Raw genomic sequence first — 18,117 nt, 5'->3', positions numbered from 1 at the left:
ATACTTTCATCATCATTCAACACTTTCACCACACTCGCACATTATCACTGTTTTTGCAGAGGTGCTCAGAATACAACAGTCTAGAAGCATACACACATAAAGATACACAACATATCCCTCCAAACTGCCAATATCCCAAACCCCTCCTTTAAAGTGCAGGCATTATACTTCCCATTTCCAGGACTCAAGTCCGACTATATGAAAATAACCGGTTTCCCTGAATCCCTTCACTAAATATTACCCTGCTCACGCTCCAACAGATCGTCAGGTCCCAAGTACCATTCGTCTCCATTCACTCCTATCTAACACGCTCACGCACGCTTGCTGGAAGTCCAAGCCCCTTACCCACAAAACCTCCTTTACTTGCTTGTACTTGCCACCTCACATCTCTGGTCAGCTCCATCATCCCAAGTACTCCATGCACTTCCCAAATTTTATTCCCTATATCCCTATGAAGAATATAGAATACAGTACAATTTTTATTTCTTTATTTGTTACAAATAATGTAGTTTACATATAATAAAACATTGGTAGGAACAGAAGAAAGCCACTAATTATGTGATGTACACAAATAACCTGCACACAGAAGAGAGGAGCTTACGATGACGTCGTAAGCTCCTCTCTTTTGTGTGCAGGTTATTTGTGTATCGTTCCAGTCACGGTATTGTGCCTTTTTTTGTTATTTATGTGATGTATTATGGGCAAACTACCCCTTATGCTTAAATGTTACTTAACCATTTCACTGTAAAGACCCCCAAATTAATATTTCTCTCAGTGTCCATTTAAAAAAAAAAATGTATTTTTTCTTCTGAAATGGTAGAGAATATTTTTCTGGAGGTAATGGTACCAAAAGTACAAAATTTCATGGAAAACTTATGTAATGATGTAGCCACAAAGTTAGTGGTCTCCTTGCAAGTTATGCATCAGTGATTTCACCCACTTTAAACCAAATTTATTTTATACCAATTCCATTGCTCTAGTTGACCGAGTTGTTAGGTCTTTCACTAATATGCCTTCACTTTATCAGTTGTTCACAAGAAACCACCTACAATAGACCCTTGGTTTTTGTCGATTTTGGTTATTGCTGATTTTGGTTTTGGCCGACTTTTATTGTCGTTTTTTGGCTTTAGTTTTCGTCAATTACCTCTGTTTTCATCAATCGTACGGAACCTATCCAGTCCCCAGTGTGCAGACAAAGCCGCCTCCCGCACACATTCTCAGCCAGTGTAGCATTCTTTCTCAGTCAGTGAACATATCCTACCAGGTCATACGAAACATTTTATAATAATCCATTGTTTTTGCCACTTGTTTATCGTGTGTGACTGCTAAATAAGCAACCATTGCCCCAAAGAAAGCTCCTAGTGCCAGTGCTTTGGTAAAGAAAGTGACGAACACCTTAGAACTGAAAAAAGAAATCCTAAGAAAATATGATAGTGGCATACGCATTGCTGAACTCGGCAGGATGTACAGGAAGTCGCCATCAACAATCAGCTCCATTGTAACAGAGAAAAGAAATTATGGAAGCTGATGTTGCGAATGGGATGAATGCAATAAACAAACAGAGATCCCAGACATTTGAAGAAGTGGAGAAATTGTTGTTGGCATGGATCAGAGAGAAAGAGTTAGCAGGAGATTGTGTTGTGCAGTCAATTATTTGTGGAAAGGCAGGGCAGTTGCATAAGGATCTCATAAAGAAACTGCCTGAAACAAGTGGTGATGAAAGTGAATTCAAGGCCAGTGAAGGCTGGTTCAAAAATTTCAAGAAGCGAAGTTGCATACACAGTGTTGTAAGGCACGGTGAGGGTGCCAATTCAGACAAACAAGCGGCTGAAAAATTCATGCGGGAATTCAAATGTTATGTAGAGTCTGAAAAATTTCAGCCCCAACAAGTGTTCAGTTGTGATGAAACAGGCCTCTTTTGGAAGAAAATACCAAAGAGGACCTACATCATGCAGGAGGAAAAGGCACTGCCAGGACACAAACCTAGGAAAGACAGGCTAACTCTCTTGTTGTGTGGTAATGCTAGTGGGGATTTCAAAGTGAGGCCTTTTACTCGGTATCACTGAAAATCCCAGAGTGTTCAAGGAAAGCAGTGTTGCCAAGAGTAAATTGTGTGTGATGTGAAAGGCAAACAGCAGGGCATGGGTAACAAGGAAAATTTTCCTGGAATGGTTTAATGAAGTGTTTGGCCCGAGTGTGAGAAAATACTCCTGGATAAGAAATTGCCACTCCAGTGTTTCCTGTTAATGGACAGTGCTCCTGCTCATCCTCTAGACTTGGAAGACCAATTGTCTGAGGAATTCAGTTTTATAACAGTGAAGTTTTTACCTCCTAACACCACTCCTCTCCTCCAGCCCATGGATCAGCAGAGAATTGCAAACTTCAAAAAAACTGTACACCAATGCAATGTTTCAGAGGTGCTTTGACAACCTCGGACACTGAATTGACCCTAAGAGAGTTCTGGAAGAATCTCTTCAATATTTTCCGCTGCATAGGCCTTATAGGTAAGGCTTGGCAGGGAGTGACTTCCAGGATGATGAACTCTGCTTGGAGAAAATTGTGGCCAGATTGTGTCCAAAAGAAGGATTTTGAAGGGTTTGAGGCTGACCCTGCCGACCCTACACCTGTTGTGCAATCAATTGTGGCATTGGGGAATTCCATGGGGCTAGATGTGAGTGGCCAGGATGTGGAAGAGTTGGTGGAGGACCACAATCAAGAGCTAACCACTGATGAGCTGTAAGAGCTTCATCTGCAACAGCAACAGACCACAGCTGAGGAAATTGCTTCAGAGGAGGAGAAGGAAGAGAGATGGAAGAAGGTGCCTTCTTCAAAGATTAAGGAGATTTGTGCAATGTGGACTAAAGTGCATTCATTTGTGGAGGAACATCACCCTGAGAAAGCTGTTGCAATCCGTGCTGGTGACTTTTACAAAGGCAATGCCATGTCCCATTTTAGGCAAATCTTAAAGAGACACCAGAAACAGACCTTTCTAGACAGATATTTTGTGCAGCTCGGGTCCAGTGACTCTCAAGCTGGTCTTAGTGACAGTAAAAAACAAAGGAGGGAAGTGACCCCAGTTAAGGACTTGGTACCTAGAGTCCTTACGGGGGGGATTTCCCTTCCTAACAATAATCTATCTTCCCTCTCCCTTCATCCCTGCCTTCCTTCCAGCAACAACAGCCTTCAAATCAAATCAAATCAAAGTTTATTCTCTATAAGGATTACAATACAGGGTTTACAGATTTTGATTATTGTGTGGTTTACATGTAGTAAAATACTAATTACAGAGGGGGCCACTAGAACACCTAGCATGGCTAGGCATTTCGGGAAAACTTAGATTAATTCTTAACCCTAAAATATAACACATTGTGGAGTAAGTTGACTAAATACTAAGTGACAAATACTAGTTTGTGAGTTTAGCAATGTGAATGCTTTTGTTTTGGCACAATACATAGGTAAGGTAAGTGTCATGTTTAATGTTCATTCTTTTGTGCATTTAAATGTATATTTAAGATAAAAAAAATTTTTTGTTGATACTTCTGGGTGTATGGAATGGATTAATTCCATTTACATTATTTCTTATGGAGAAAATGGTTTCAGTTTTGGCCGATATTGGTTTTGGCCGATGGCTCTGGAATGGGTTAAGCTTGAAAACCAAGGGTCCACTGTATTTGACTGTTACAACTACCCTTTAAAGCAGCCAGAAGCTGGTAATTTGACCAATTTTACACAAAATAAAAACAATACCAATTTATAGAATGCAAAATAAACAATATAGACATTCCCAGCACTAAAACAACATTTTCTCTGTTCAGTAATCCTTTCAGTTTCCATCACATAGAACTATGTCATTGATGAAAGGGTCCCCAACATAGATCTATGCCCAAATTCTAGCGACTTTCAATATAGTAAGAGAAGCTTGGTAGGCCTACATATGAGAGAATGGATCTGCATGATCATTGTGCGCATTATGCAGAATTTCGGGGCCCTTGTAGTGCTTTGTGGGAATGCTATATGTATTTATTTCACCCTGTTTACATATCAAGTGGATGCAAAGACCTCACTCCCAGGCAAAATGAATGAGTTTCATTCCCATTGACTGCTCCAACAATGATAATTATGGAACCAGTGAGGAGTTCTTTGGTTTAAAAATTATAATGACCAAAAGTGATGCTCAGGACTCCGGAAATATAGCTGAGAGGTGATTATTGAATACCCTCTTGTTTGAAGTTGATCATTTCCTAACAACACTTCCTGCCACAGAAAAGATAAAATGGGCTTAGAAGAGATGTTATGTTTGTGCACACACAATAAGGTGCCAAGCATAGTTCAGACACACATTTTATGTGTAGATATGTGTAGTTTATTAGATTATGTATTGGTGGATAAAAGGTTGATATGTAGGCTCCAGGATGTACATGTTTATAGAGGGGCAACTGATATATCGGATCATTATTTAGTTGTAGCTACAGTTAGAGTAAGAGGTAGATGGGAAAAGAGGAAGGTGGCATCAACAAGTAAGAGGGAGGTGAAAGTGTATAAACTAAGGGAGGAGGAAGTTTGGGTGAGATATAAGCGACTATTGGCAGAAAGGTGGGCTAGTGCAAAGATGAGTAGTGGGGGGGTTGAAGAGGGTTGGAATAGTTTTAAAAATGCAGTATTAGAATGTGGGGTAGAAGTTTGTGGTTATAGGAGGGTGGGGGCAGGAGGAAAGAGGAGTGATTGGTGGAATGATGAAGTAAAGGGTGTGATAAAAGAGAAAAAGGTAGCTTATGAGAGGTTTTTACAAAGCAGAAGTGTTATAAGAAGAGCAGAGTATATGGAGAGTAAAAGAAAGGTAAAGAGAGTGGTGAGAGAGTGCAAAAGGAGAGCAGATGATAGAGTGGGAAAGGTACTGTCAAGAAATTTTAATGAAAATAAGAAAAAAATTTGGAGTGAGTTAAACAAGTTAAGAAAGCCTAGGGAAAGTATGGATTTGTCAGTTAAAAACAGAGTAGGGGAGTTAGTAGATGGGGAGATGGAGGTATTAGGTAGATGGCGAGAATATTTTGAGGAACTTTTAAATGTTAAGGAAGAAAGAGAGGCAGTAATTTCATGCACTGGTCAGGGAGGTATTCCATCTTTTAGGAGTGAAGAAGAGCAGAATGTAAGTGTGGGGGAGGTATGTGAGGCATTACGTAGAATGAAAGGGGGTAAAGCAGCTGGAACTGATGGGATCATGACAGAAATGTTAAAAGCAGGGGGGGGATATAGTGTTGGAGTGGTTGGTACTTTTGTTTAATAAATGTATAAAAGAGGGGAAGGTACCTAGGGATTGGCAGAGAGCATGTATAGTCCCTTTATATAAAGGGAAAGGGGACAAAAGAGACTGTAAAAATTATAGAGGAATAAGTTTACTGAGTATACCAGGAAAAGTGTACGGTAGGGTTATAATTGAAAGAATTAGAGGTAAGACAGAATGTAGGATTGCGGATGAGCAAGGAGGTTTCAGAGTGGGTAGGGGATGTGTAGATCAAGTGTTTACATTGAAGCATATATGTGAACAGTATTTAGATAAAGGTAGGGAAGTTTTTATTGCATTTATGGATTTAGAAAAGGCATATGATAGAGTGGATAGAGGAGCAATGTGGCAGATGTTGCAAGTATATGGAATAGGTGGTAAGTTATTAAATGCTGTAAAGAGTTTTTATGAGGATAGTGAGGCTCAGGTTAGGGTGTGTAGAAGAGAGGGAGACTACTTCCCGGTAAAAGTAGGTCTTAGACAGGGATGTGTAATGTCACCATGGTTGTTTAATATTTTTATAGATGGGGTTGTAGAGGAAGTAAATGCTAGGGCGTTCGGGAGAGGGGTGGGATTAAATTTTTGGGAATCAAATTCAAAATGGGAATTGACACAGTTACTTTTAGCTGATGATACTGTGCTTATGGGAGATTCTAAAGAAAAATTGCAAAGGTTAGTGGATGAGTTTGGGAATGTGTGTAAAGGTAGAAAGTTGAAAGTGAACATAGAAAAGAGTAAGGTGATGAGGGTATCAAATGATTTAGATAAAGAAAAATTGGATATCAAATTGGGGAGGAGGAGTATGGAAGAAGTGAATGTTTTCAGATACTTGGGAGTTGTGTCGGCGGATGGATTTATGAAGGATGAGGTTAATCATAGAATTGATGAGGGAAAAAAGGTGAGTGGTGCGTTGAGGTATATGTGGAGTCAAAAAACGTTATCTACGGAGGCAAAGAAGGGAATGTATGAAAGTATAGTAGTACCAACACTCTTATATGGGTGTGAAGCTTGGGTGGTAAATGCAGCAGCGAGGAGACGGTTGGAGGCAGTGGAGATGTCCTGTTTAAGGGCAATCTGTGGTGTAAATATTATGCAGAAAATTCGGAGTGCGGAAATTAGGAAAAGGTGTGGAGTTAATAAAAGTATTAGTCAGAGGGCAGAAGAGAGGTTGTTGAGGTGGTTTGGTCATTTAGAGAGAATGGATCAAAGTAGAATGACATGGAAAGCATATAAATCTATAGGGGAAGGAAGGCGGGGTAGGGGTTGTCCTCGAAAGGGTTGGAGAGAGGGGGTAAAGGATGTTTTGTGGGCAAGGGGCTTGGACTTCCAGCAAGCGTGCATGAGCGTGTTAGATAGGAGTGAATGGAGACGAATGGTACTTGGGACCTGACGATCTGTTGGAGTGTGAGCAGGGTAATATTTAGTGAAGGGATTCAGGGAAACCGGTTATTTTCATATGGTCGGACTTGAGTCCTGGAAATGGGAAGTACAATGCCTGCACTTTAAAGGAGGGGTTTGGGATATTGACAGTTTGGAGGGATATGTTGTGTATCTTTATATGTGTATGCTTCTAAACTGTTGTATTCTGAGCACCTCTGCAAAAACAGTAATAATGTGTGAGTGTGGTGAAAGTGTTGAATGATGATGAAAGTATTTTCTTTTTGGGGATTTTCTTTCTTTTTTGGGTCACCCTGCCTCGGTGGGTCACCCTGCCTCGGTGGGTCACCCTGCCTCGGTGGGAGACGGCTGGCTTGTTGAAAAAAAAAAAATGTGTATAATATAGTTGTGTATGGAGAAGTGTTTTATAAACTTGCAGAGACTGTAACAACTCTATGTACGTGACCAGTGCCTAAATGTGTGCACATAAATGTTAGAATGTTAATACAGTGGACCCTCGAATCTTGTAATTAATCCGTTCCAGAGAATCTGACAAAAGGCAAAATTTACGAATGGCGAAACCATTTTCTCCATAAGAAATAATGTAAATCCAATTAATCCGTTCCAGACACCCAAAAGTACATATTAACAAAAAATATTTTTTTACGTTAAATATAGATTTACATACAGAAAACGATGATTCATCAAGTATAAAACAATAATAACATCACACTTACCTTTATTGAAGACTCTTGTTGGTGTACGGAAGATGGGAGGAGGGAAGAGGATGGAAAAGTTACACTATTGTTTGGAAGGCAAATCCCATTCCATAAAGACTTTAGGTACCAAGTCTTTATCCGGGGTTACTTCCCATCTTTGTTTTTTAACCCTTTCAGGGTCCAAGGCCCAAATCTGGAGTCACGCACCAGTGTCCAAGAATTTAAAAAAAAAAAATTTGTTATTTTTTCTTATGAAATCGTAGAGAATCTTTTTGTGAAGGTAATAAAACAAAAAGTACGAAATTTGGTGGAAAATTGACGAAATTATGCTCTCGCGAATTTTGATGTGTCAGCGATATTTACGAATCAGCGATTTTGCCGACTTTGACTCCCATTTTAGGCCAATTACATTATTCCAATCAACCAAATTCTTAGCTATTTCACTAGTATTACTTCTATTCTATCGATTGAGCACAAGAAATCGCCAAGTCAACTGTTTCAACTACAAAATAAAGTGATCAGAAATTGTTAATTTGGCCAATTTAACACAAAGTTCAAAATATTCCAATTTCAAAATAGGGTCCAGAATGAACAATGTAGGCATTCCTGGCACTAAACTAACATTTCCTCTGTTCATTAGTTATATTTTGAGGCTTTACAAATAAATTCCATTTTGATTTTTTATTCACATAATGAATTTTTATTCACACCAAAAAATAGAAGATTTACTGTTATGCAATACTGTAATAATTGTATAAATATCATCACCATATTTGTGAATGTATATTAGACCCACCAGCTGACGTGTATTAGACGTGTGAGGTCGTTTGTTTACTCTTGAATATCGGCAAAAATTTAACATTTCCGCTACTTTGAGCTCAGTTTCAAGCCATTTCCAGTGCTAAAACCAATCAAAATCATCTCTATTTCTGTAATATGTCTTCCATTCTATCAAATGAGACCAAGAAATCGCAAATACAACTATAAAAAACATACGAAAAAACACTGCAAAGTTGCTGTTTTAATCGAAAAATCATGATTTCATTTTTTTTCTCTCATTATACACAGTGTGCTGCAGGATCTGTTTTATGTGGTGCACACATACCACATAGATGTATTCTCTCATATCTAGGCCCAAATGTACCACTCACAGTTTATCAGAGTGAGCTGAGCTCATGGCGTAGATCTACGGTTTGGACCCTGAACGTAAAGCCGTAGATCTACGGGACGGACCCTGAAAGGGTTAATGCCACTAGGACTAGCTTGAGAGTCACTGGACCCCAGTTGCTCAAAAAATTGTTCCAGAGAGCTCTGTTTCTAGTATCTCTTGAACCCTTTCAGTGTCCAGACCCAGAATCTGAGACATGTCCACAGGGTCCAAGAATTTAAAAAAAAAAAAAAAAAATTATTTTTTCTTATGGAGTAGTAGAGAATCTTCTTCTGATGGTAATAAGATAAAGAGTACAAAATTTGGTGGTGACAAAATTATGCTCTCACGAATTTTGATGTGTCAGCGATATTTGCGCATTGGCGATTTTGCGAAGTGTGACTCACATTTTGGGCCAGTTACATTATTCCAGTCGACCAAATTCTTACCCATTTTGCTAGCATTACTTCTTTTTTATAAATTGAGCGCAAGAAATCACCAAGTCAACTGTTTCAACTACCCAATAAAGTGATCAGAAATTGGTAATTTGACCAATTTAACACAAAGTTCAAAATATTCCCATTTCAAAATAGGGTCCAGAATAAACAATGCAGGCATTCCTGGCACTGTTCATTAGTTATGTTTTCAGGCTTTACAAATGAATTTCATTTTGATTTTTTATTCACATAATGAATTTTTATTTAAACCAAAAAATGGAAGATTACTGGTATGCAATTTTGCAATAATTGTATAAATAATATCAGCGCATTTGTGAACGCACATAACACCCACCAGCTGACATTTATTGGACGAGTGATGTGATTTGTTTACTCTTGAACATCAGCAAAAATTTGACGTTTCTGCTACTTTGAGCTCAGTTTCAAGTCATTTCCAATACTAAAACCAATTAAAATCATCTCTATTTTTGTAATATATCTTTCATTCTATCAAATGAGGCCAAGAAATCGCAAATACAACTATAAAAAACCTACAATAAAGCACCGCAAATTCGCTGTTTTAATCCAAAATTACAGTCTCAGTTTTTGTTCTCTCATGCACTGTGTGATGCAGGATTTGTTTTATGTGGTGCACACTTACCACATAGATGTATTCTCTCATATCTAGGCCCAAATTTACCGCTCACAGCTTATCTGAGTGAGCTGAGCTCATGGTGTAGAACTACGGTTTGGATCCAGAACTCAGGGCCATAGAACTACGGCACGAACCCTGAAAGGGTTAAAATTTGCCTAAAATGAGATTAGACATTGTCATTGTGCATGTTGCTGACACAGCTTGCAACAGCTTTGTCAGGGTGATGTTCCTCCACAAAAGTTTGCACCTCAGTTCACTTTGCACAAATGTCCTTAATCTTTGAAGAAGGCACGTTCTTCCATCTCTTCTCTTCCTTCTCTGATGCAGTTTTCTGAGCTGTGATCTGTTGCTGTTGCAGATGAAGGTCTTGTTGGGGACGAATCCTTGAGCCTTTACAGAGTCCTTGAATTCCTACACGAATTTTTCAGCTGCACATTTGTCAGAACTTGCAGCCTCGCTATGCCTTACCACACTGCGTATGCTTCTTAAATCTCTCAAACCAGCCTTTGTTGACCTTAAATTCACTAACACCAGCACTCGTTCCAGGCATTTTCTTTACGAGATTGGCATGCAACTGCCTTGCCTTTTCACAAAGTATCGACTGCATAACACTATCTCCTGCTAACTGTTTTTGGTTGATTCACACCAACAACAAATTCTGAACATCTTTGAGTATTTGTGATCTCTTTTTTGTGAGCAACAACAGATTCCATGATTTCCTTTGTCATCACCACAATGGAAGTGATGGATGTATGGGGCTTCCCATACATCCTGGCAGGATGGGCCACATGCATGCCACTTTCATATTTTGCAGTGATTTCTTTCTTGAATTCTATCATGTTTCTCACATTCTTTACCAAAGGGCTGGCACTAGAAGCTTTCTTTGGGCCCATGGTGGCTTATTTAGCAGTTGCAAGCATAAAAAAGAATGGAATATTATGAAATGTATCATATAAATGCATGGGGTGATGGCCACTCGCCAATGAACAATGCCACACTGGCTGGGAATGGTGTGTGGGGCGCCTTTGTGTGGTGCGGATGCGCATGTTCCAGGTAACCGACGAATGGTGAAGCAAATTACGAATCGCAAGGCTATACAGTGGACCCCCGCATAACGATATTAATCCGTTCATGAGAGCTCATTGTTATGTGAAATTATCGTTATGCGAATGAATTTTCCCCATAAGAAATAATGGAAATCAAATTAATCCATGCAAGACACCCAAAAGTATGAAAAAAAAAAAATTTTACCACATGAAATATACATTTTCCTACACACAAAGAGAAAGATACATGCACAATAGTAGAGTAGTACATGCACAGTATATATTGTGCATGTACTACTCTACTAAATGAAGAATAAATGACACTTACCTTTATTGAAGATGCAGCAATGACTGATGAGACAGTGTGTCCTGGGAGTGCCTTTTCCTCCTGAGTACTGTAGGTCCTGTTTGGTATTTTCTTCCAGAACATGCCTTATCACACTGTGTATGTCACTATGATTCTTAAATCTCTCAAACCAACCTTTGCTGGCTTTAAATTCACCAAAATGAGCACTAGTTCCAGGCGTTTTTCCCTGTTCACCTGGGTGTTAGTTGACTGGTGTGGGTTGCATCCTGGGAGACAAGATTAAGGACCCCAATGGAAATAAGTTAGAGAGTCCTCGATGATGCACTGACTTTCTTGGGTTATCCTGGGTGGCTAACCCTCCATGGTTAATCGTTTCTCGGTAATTGTTTTACGTTAAGCCACATCAACAACACTCTCTCCACATCTTCGAGTAATACAGCTGATGGTGGTGCAGCAACAACAACAGCTGTGGTGCAGCTGACCATGGTGCAGCAGCAGCTGTGGTGCAGCTGACCATGGTGCAGCAGCAGCTGTGGTGCAGCAACAGCTGACCATGGTGCAGCTGTGGTGCAGCAGCAGCTGTGGTGCAGCAACAGCTGACTGGTCCAATTTATCAGCTGACTGTGGTACGATAGTATTTATCACCCTTTTTACCACAGGGTTGGCACTAGAAGCTTTCTTTGGGCCCATGGTGGCTTATTTAGCAGTTACAAGCACTATAAATAATGGAATAATACAAAATGTATCGAATGCATGCATGCAACCGGCCACCCTGGCTTGTAAACAATGACGGCAAGGCAGGCGCTCTGGCTGGATGGACAGGTTCAGGACGAGTCATGTTCAGAAACAGCTGATGGTGCAACAGCATCCGACCGTGGTGCAGCAGCAGCTGACTGATCCAGCAACAGCTGACTGGTCCAGCAACAGCTGACTGATCCAGCAACAGCTGACTGATCCAGCAACAGCTGACTGGTCCAGCAACAGCTGACTGGTCCAGCAACAGCTGACTGGTCCAGCAACAGCTGACTGATCCAGCAACAGCTGACTGGTCCAGCAACAGCTGACTGGTCCAGCAACAGCTGACTGGTCCAGCAACAGCTGACTGGTCCAGCAACAGCTGACTGATCCAGCAACAGCTGACTGATCCAGCAACAGCTGACTGATCCAGCAACAGCTGACTGATCCAGCAACAGCTGACTGATCCAGCAACAGTTGACTGATCCAGCAACAGCTGACTGGTTCAGCAACAGCTGACTGATCCAGCAACAGCTGACTGATCCAGCAACAGCTGACTGATCCAGCAACAGCTGACTGATCCAGCAACAGCTGACTGGTCCAGCAACAGTTGACTGATCCAGCAACAGCTGACTGGTCCAGCAACAGCTGACTGATCCAGCAACAGCTGACTGGTCCAGCAACAGCTGATCGTGGTGCAGCAGCAGCTAACTGATCCAGCAACAGCTGACTGGTCCAGCAACAGCTGATCGTGGTGCAGCAGCAGCTGACTGATCCAGCAACAGCTGACTGGTCCAGCAACAGCTGATTGTGGTGCAGCAGCAGCTGACTGATTCAGCAACAGCTGACTGGTCCAACAACAGCTGATCGTGGTGCAGAAGCAGCTGACTGATCCAGCAACAGCTGACTGGTCCAGCAACAGCTGATCGAGGTGCAACAGCAGCTGACTGATCCAGCAACATCTGACTGGTCAAGCAACAGCTGACTGTGGTGCAGCAGCAGCTGACTGTGGTATGATAGTATTTCTCACCCTTTTTACCACTGGGTTAGCACTAGAGGCTTTCTTGGGGCCCATGGTCACTTATTTTGCAGATGAAATCACCAAAAACGCTGTAATAATACGAAATGTTCCGATTGTATGCTTGGATGTTACCGCGGAGGCTGGCTTGTAAACAATGCCACCGGCAGAACATGTGAAGCTGGCTCAGGCTGCACATTAGAAGCGTCTCGGATGAATAGCGTTGAGCGAGTTTTTTAGCGGTATGCGAGGCAAAATTTTAGTGATAAAATGTATCGGTATGCGGATTTAACGTTATGTGATGCCAACGGTATGCAAGGGTCCACTGTACTATTTTGAAGAAAAAAGTTGTCGAAGGGCAAAATTTACAAAGTGTGAGGCTTACGATACTCGAGGGTCCACTGCAATGTGAAACATTTTACCTGTGTGGGTTATGTTGCATAAACTTGTTACAAATGCAAATTTTTATTTCTTAGCAAAAGATTACAATGTGTGATTTACATTTTGTAAACGTGTTGTTAAGTACAGTGGACCCCCGCCTTATGAACGCATCGCGTTACGTTAAATCCGCCATACGAAGCATTTGAACACAAAAATTTTGCCTCACCTCATGATAAAAAACTCGCCTTACCCGATTCGTCTGGGGCACATCCCACGTGTGGCCTCAGCGCCAGTGCGGTCACATGTACACATACATTCAGTACATTTCACGTTATCCCAGTGTTTTTAGTGCTTGTAACTGCAAAATAAGTCACCATGGACCCCAAGAAAGCTTCTAGTGCCATCCCTGTGGTAAAAAGGGTGAGAATTAATCTGGAATTGAAAAAGAGATTAAGGAAATGTGTGCAAAGTATGTTGAACTGCAAACCTTTATGGATGAAAATCACCCTGACACAGCTACTGCAAGCCGTGTTGGCAACCTGTACAATGACAATGTTATGGCCCATTTTAGGAAAGTCTTAAAGGAACGGGAGATACAGAGCTCTATGGACAGATTTTGTTGTGCGACAGAGGTCCAGTGACTCTCAGGCTGGTCCTAGTGGCATTAAACGAAGAAGGGAAGTAACCCCGGAAAAGGACTTGTTACCTCAAGTCCTAATGGAAGGGGATTCCCCTTCTAAACAATAACTTCCACACTCTCCCCTCCTCCCATCCCATCAATCATCACCAGATCTTCAATAAAGGTAAGTGTCATGTATTCTATTCTTAGTAGAGTAGTAATTGTGCATGTCTTCTTCAGTTTGTGTGTATTAAAATTAATATTTCATGTGGTAGAAATTTTTTTTTTTCTTACTTTGGGGTGTCAGGAACGGATTAATTTGATTTCCATTATGTATTTCTTATGGGGAAAATTATTTGGCTAACGATAATTTCAGCTTACGATGAGCTCTCAGGAACAGATTAATATCATAAGGCGGGAGTCCACTGTACAAAGAAAGCCACTAACATTACTGAGCATTTCAGGCAGACTAATCAATGCTGACACACTACTTAACCTTTTGAGGGTTTCGAACGTGCTAGTACGGCTTAGGCACAGGGGTTTTTGACGTACTAGTATGCATAAATTCTAGTGCCGTCAAATCTCGTGGGAAAAGGCTGGTAGGCCTAGATGTGAGAGAATGGGTCTGTGTGGTCGGTGTGCACAGTAGACAAAAAATCTGGGACCCAGTGGTGCATTGTGGGAACACCATCTTAGTACACAATGTCCACCATGCCTCGCGGTAAGAAGTTCCTCACTCCTTGGCGAATTGGGACACTTTTGTTTCCCAGTGACAGTTCTAATACAGATGGAAGTGCCAGTGAAGATGAGTTTCAAGGTTTTGGTGAGGTTTTGACCGAAACTAATAACCATAATATCGGTAATAGTGAGGAAAACCCAGACGACCCTCAGCCTTCCACCTCTGGTGCTGGGCTGTCTTGTTAACGTTCAGTTGTACCAGAATCAAAGAGGAAACTCCTATTTTCCCAAATCCCAGACTCAGACGTGAGCATTTGTGATGATAGTGATAGTGATTATGAACTACAAGCTCTTTAAAACAGTTCCAGTAGTGTTAGTGAAGTGGAATATTCTCCAGTGAAGCGTCAGTATATACGATGATATATGCACTCTGGTAGTGTGTCATATGCTATTCCAAGGGGAAAAAGTACATCTCGGAGTACATCCTGTGGCGGTACAACAGGAACAGACAGTGAAAATGACGATGATAGTGTTGCAATTGGGATGGAAAATGCGCATTGTGGAGGTAGTGGTGGTGATGGCCATGAGGCACCAGCAGTGGGCCATGCTGCCACCCACGCCGCTGCCTCAGCTTATCTACAACAAAGGCCACCATCCCCCACCCACTCACCACACCAGCCTCCACAACCACAACCACCTGTCATTGTCCAGTACCCACCAGCAGACCGCACCTGGGATTGGCAGGAAGCTGTCAATTTTGTTCCAAATGCCCACCAGTTTGATGACAGCCAAAGTGGAATACGGCCATCTTGTACACTTGGGAACAATGCCACTGAACTGGAATGTTTCGAGTTATTCTTTGACGAACCCCTGATGGAAAGTATTGTCATGGAAAACAACACATACTACGAGTACACCATGGCAAACACAATACTTTCACCAAAATCACATCTACACCAGTGGAAGGAGGCAACTGTGGCTGAGATGTATCTTTTCTTTGCCACAATAATGCTTATGCCACATGTGTATAAGCACAAAGTGAAATCATACTGGTCAACAGACTGCCTGATTGCAACCCCAGGTTTCAGTGATATAATGCCAGTGAATCGATTTGTGCTAATGTTACGTATGCTTCACTTCTCAGACAAAACCAGGCCTGACAAAAATGACAGGTTATATAAGATTAGGCATGTGTTTGTGTATCTGAAAGAGAAATTCAATATGTATTTTTATCCCTTCAGGAAGCTTGTAATTGATGAGTCTTTGATTCTGTTCAAAGGAAGACTCTCTTTCAAGCAGTACATACCAAGCAAGAGGAAACGCTTTGGTATAAAGTTGTTTGTGCTTTGTGATTGTTACAGTGGTCTGGTATTGGATATTATTGTGTACACTGGAAGTTATACATTGCAAAATGCTAGGAAGTTATTGGGCATCTCTGGTGATGTGGTTAGAACAGTGATAGAACCATACCTTGGTAAGGGGCATATATTATATACTGATAACTGGTACACAAGCCCCTCACTCAGTGATTTTTTGCGAGTGAACATGACAGATGTGTGTGGCACAGTGCGTGCAAATCGGAAACATATGCCCAGGTTTGACGCTAGCACTCGTAGAGGTGAGGTGCAGGCGTTTGCTGCCAATGACATCATGGCATTTCGGTGGCATGACAAACGAGGTGTCACACTGTTGTCATCAGTTCACCCTAATGAAATGGCAGACACTGGCAGGTAGCATAGAGAGAGCAATGAACCCATTCTAAAACCTGCAGCTGTGATTGATTACACCTTCAATATGCATTCAGTGGACAAATGTGACATGCATATTGGGTTTGCTGATTGTGTTCGCAAGAGTTATAAGTGGTACATAAAACTCTTTTTCCATCTTCTGGACATTTCCATGCTCAATGCTTATAATATGTATAAGATGAGGACCAGAAACAAGCCACAATACGGAGAATTCTGTTTGTCTGTCATCAGACAAATAGTATTCAAGTACCAAGGAAGAACACCTGCAATGGACCGCTCACCAAATTATCAACAACTACCTTCTCGTCTGAAGCATGGTGATCACCTCCTGGTAAAACTGCCTGCTACTGCTTTCAAGAAAAAGGCTCAGAAGAGGTGTTATGTCTGTGCACATACAAGGAAACGCCCACAACAACACAGAGACACTCGTTTTATGTGTGAGGAATGTAAAACACCACTGTGCATGACACCATGTTTCAAAGACTTCCACAGGCTGCAGAACTTCTAGAAACATTCCTTGTGACTGTATATGTGTATATAAAATATAGAAAAATAGTAATAAACAACATTTCATATCGTTTGTTTGTGTGAATATTTTTTATAAACAAAACAATGACAACAGTGTTTATGCCCTTATTGAAAAAGAAAAAACTTACAAAATACCGATCATATTGGTCTCACATGCCATAAAAGTTACTTGGAAAAAGAAAAATTTAAAAATAATAGAAATTAGTACATAAGAAAGTAAATAAAAGAATACCGGGAAACGGCAGTCGGCGATGTTGCCACATTGTCCCCCTTTTTCATCAACTTCATGCCTCCATATCTCGGTAAGTATTGATGGTAAAAAATTTTTGTTTAGCCTATAATATTTAAAAAAAAAAACTAATTTTTCATAAGAAAAAATATATTTTTTTTTTTTTAAATTTGGCCGACCCTGAGAATGAGTCTCTGAGAGGACCTGTAGTCCCTCAAAAGGTTAAAACTAGACATTGGTTATAGAGTGGTCAATTTTAATTATTCATTATTTTACATTATTACAATAGAGAGCTAGTCGAAATATTATAATTAATAAGATTTATAGTCGAGGAGTAGTAAAAAAAATGAAAATATCACAATTAGTACAATTTACAGTGTTACAACAGTCCTAAGTTTTTTGGAATTTCTTGAATAGTTGAATGATTTAGTATGTGTTGTTATAGTTAATCTTGGGAGATGAGATGATTTTTTTAGTATAGTCCTAAACTGATTGGCAGACAGGGAACCTTTTGCTGGTTCAGGCAATGAATTCCAGATTTTGGGGCCCTTGATGTGCATTGCATTTTTGCATAGGGTGAGATGGACATGATGGATGTCAAAGAGTGTTTTGTGCCTTGTGTTGTGCCTGTTGTAGCTATCAAGGAGAAGTTTGAGAGGAGGGTTTATATTGGAGTTTAATGTTCTATATACATACAGCCTCTCCCTCCTCACTTAACCCTTTGAGGGTCGACAGGCCCTCTCCGAAACTCGTTCTCAGGGTCGGCCAAATTTAAAAAAAAAAAAAAAAATTATTTTTTCTTATGAAAAAATAGTTTTTTTTTTTCTAAACATTATAGGCTAAACAAAAAAATTTTAACGTCAATACTTACCGAGATATGGAGGCGTGAAATTTGCCAAAATTGAACAACATATGGTAACATCGCCGACTGCCATCACCCGGTATTTTTCTACAGTGGACCACCGCAGAGCGACCTTAATCCGTGCAAGAGGGCTGGTTGTTATGCGAAATGATCGGTATGCGAATGAATTTTCCCCATAAGAAATAATGGAAATCAAATTAATCCGTGCAAGACACCCAAAAGTATGAAAAAAAATTTTTTTACCACATGAATTGTTAATTTTAATACACACAAACTGAAAAAGGCATGCTCAATTACATGACACTTACTTTTATTGAAGATCTGGTGATGATTGATGGGATGGGAGGAGG

At 40.6% G+C, this 18,117-nt stretch overlaps 1 protein-coding gene across 1 annotated transcript in view; it reads left to right on the top strand.

Moving 5' to 3' along the window:
• Positions 1-18,117, top strand: part of LOC138851888 (RNA cytidine acetyltransferase-like) — a 49,761-nt gene that overhangs the window by 17,719 nt on the left and 13,925 nt on the right. The window lies entirely within an intron of this gene.

This window comes from Cherax quadricarinatus, unplaced genomic scaffold (assembly GCF_038502225.1).
Source record: "Cherax quadricarinatus isolate ZL_2023a unplaced genomic scaffold, ASM3850222v1 Contig2607, whole genome shotgun sequence".
Lineage (NCBI taxonomy): Eukaryota > Metazoa > Arthropoda > Malacostraca > Decapoda > Parastacidae > Cherax > Cherax quadricarinatus.
Note: the sequence above shows the minus strand (reverse complement) of the source record. Positions and strands in the feature narration are given on the sequence as shown.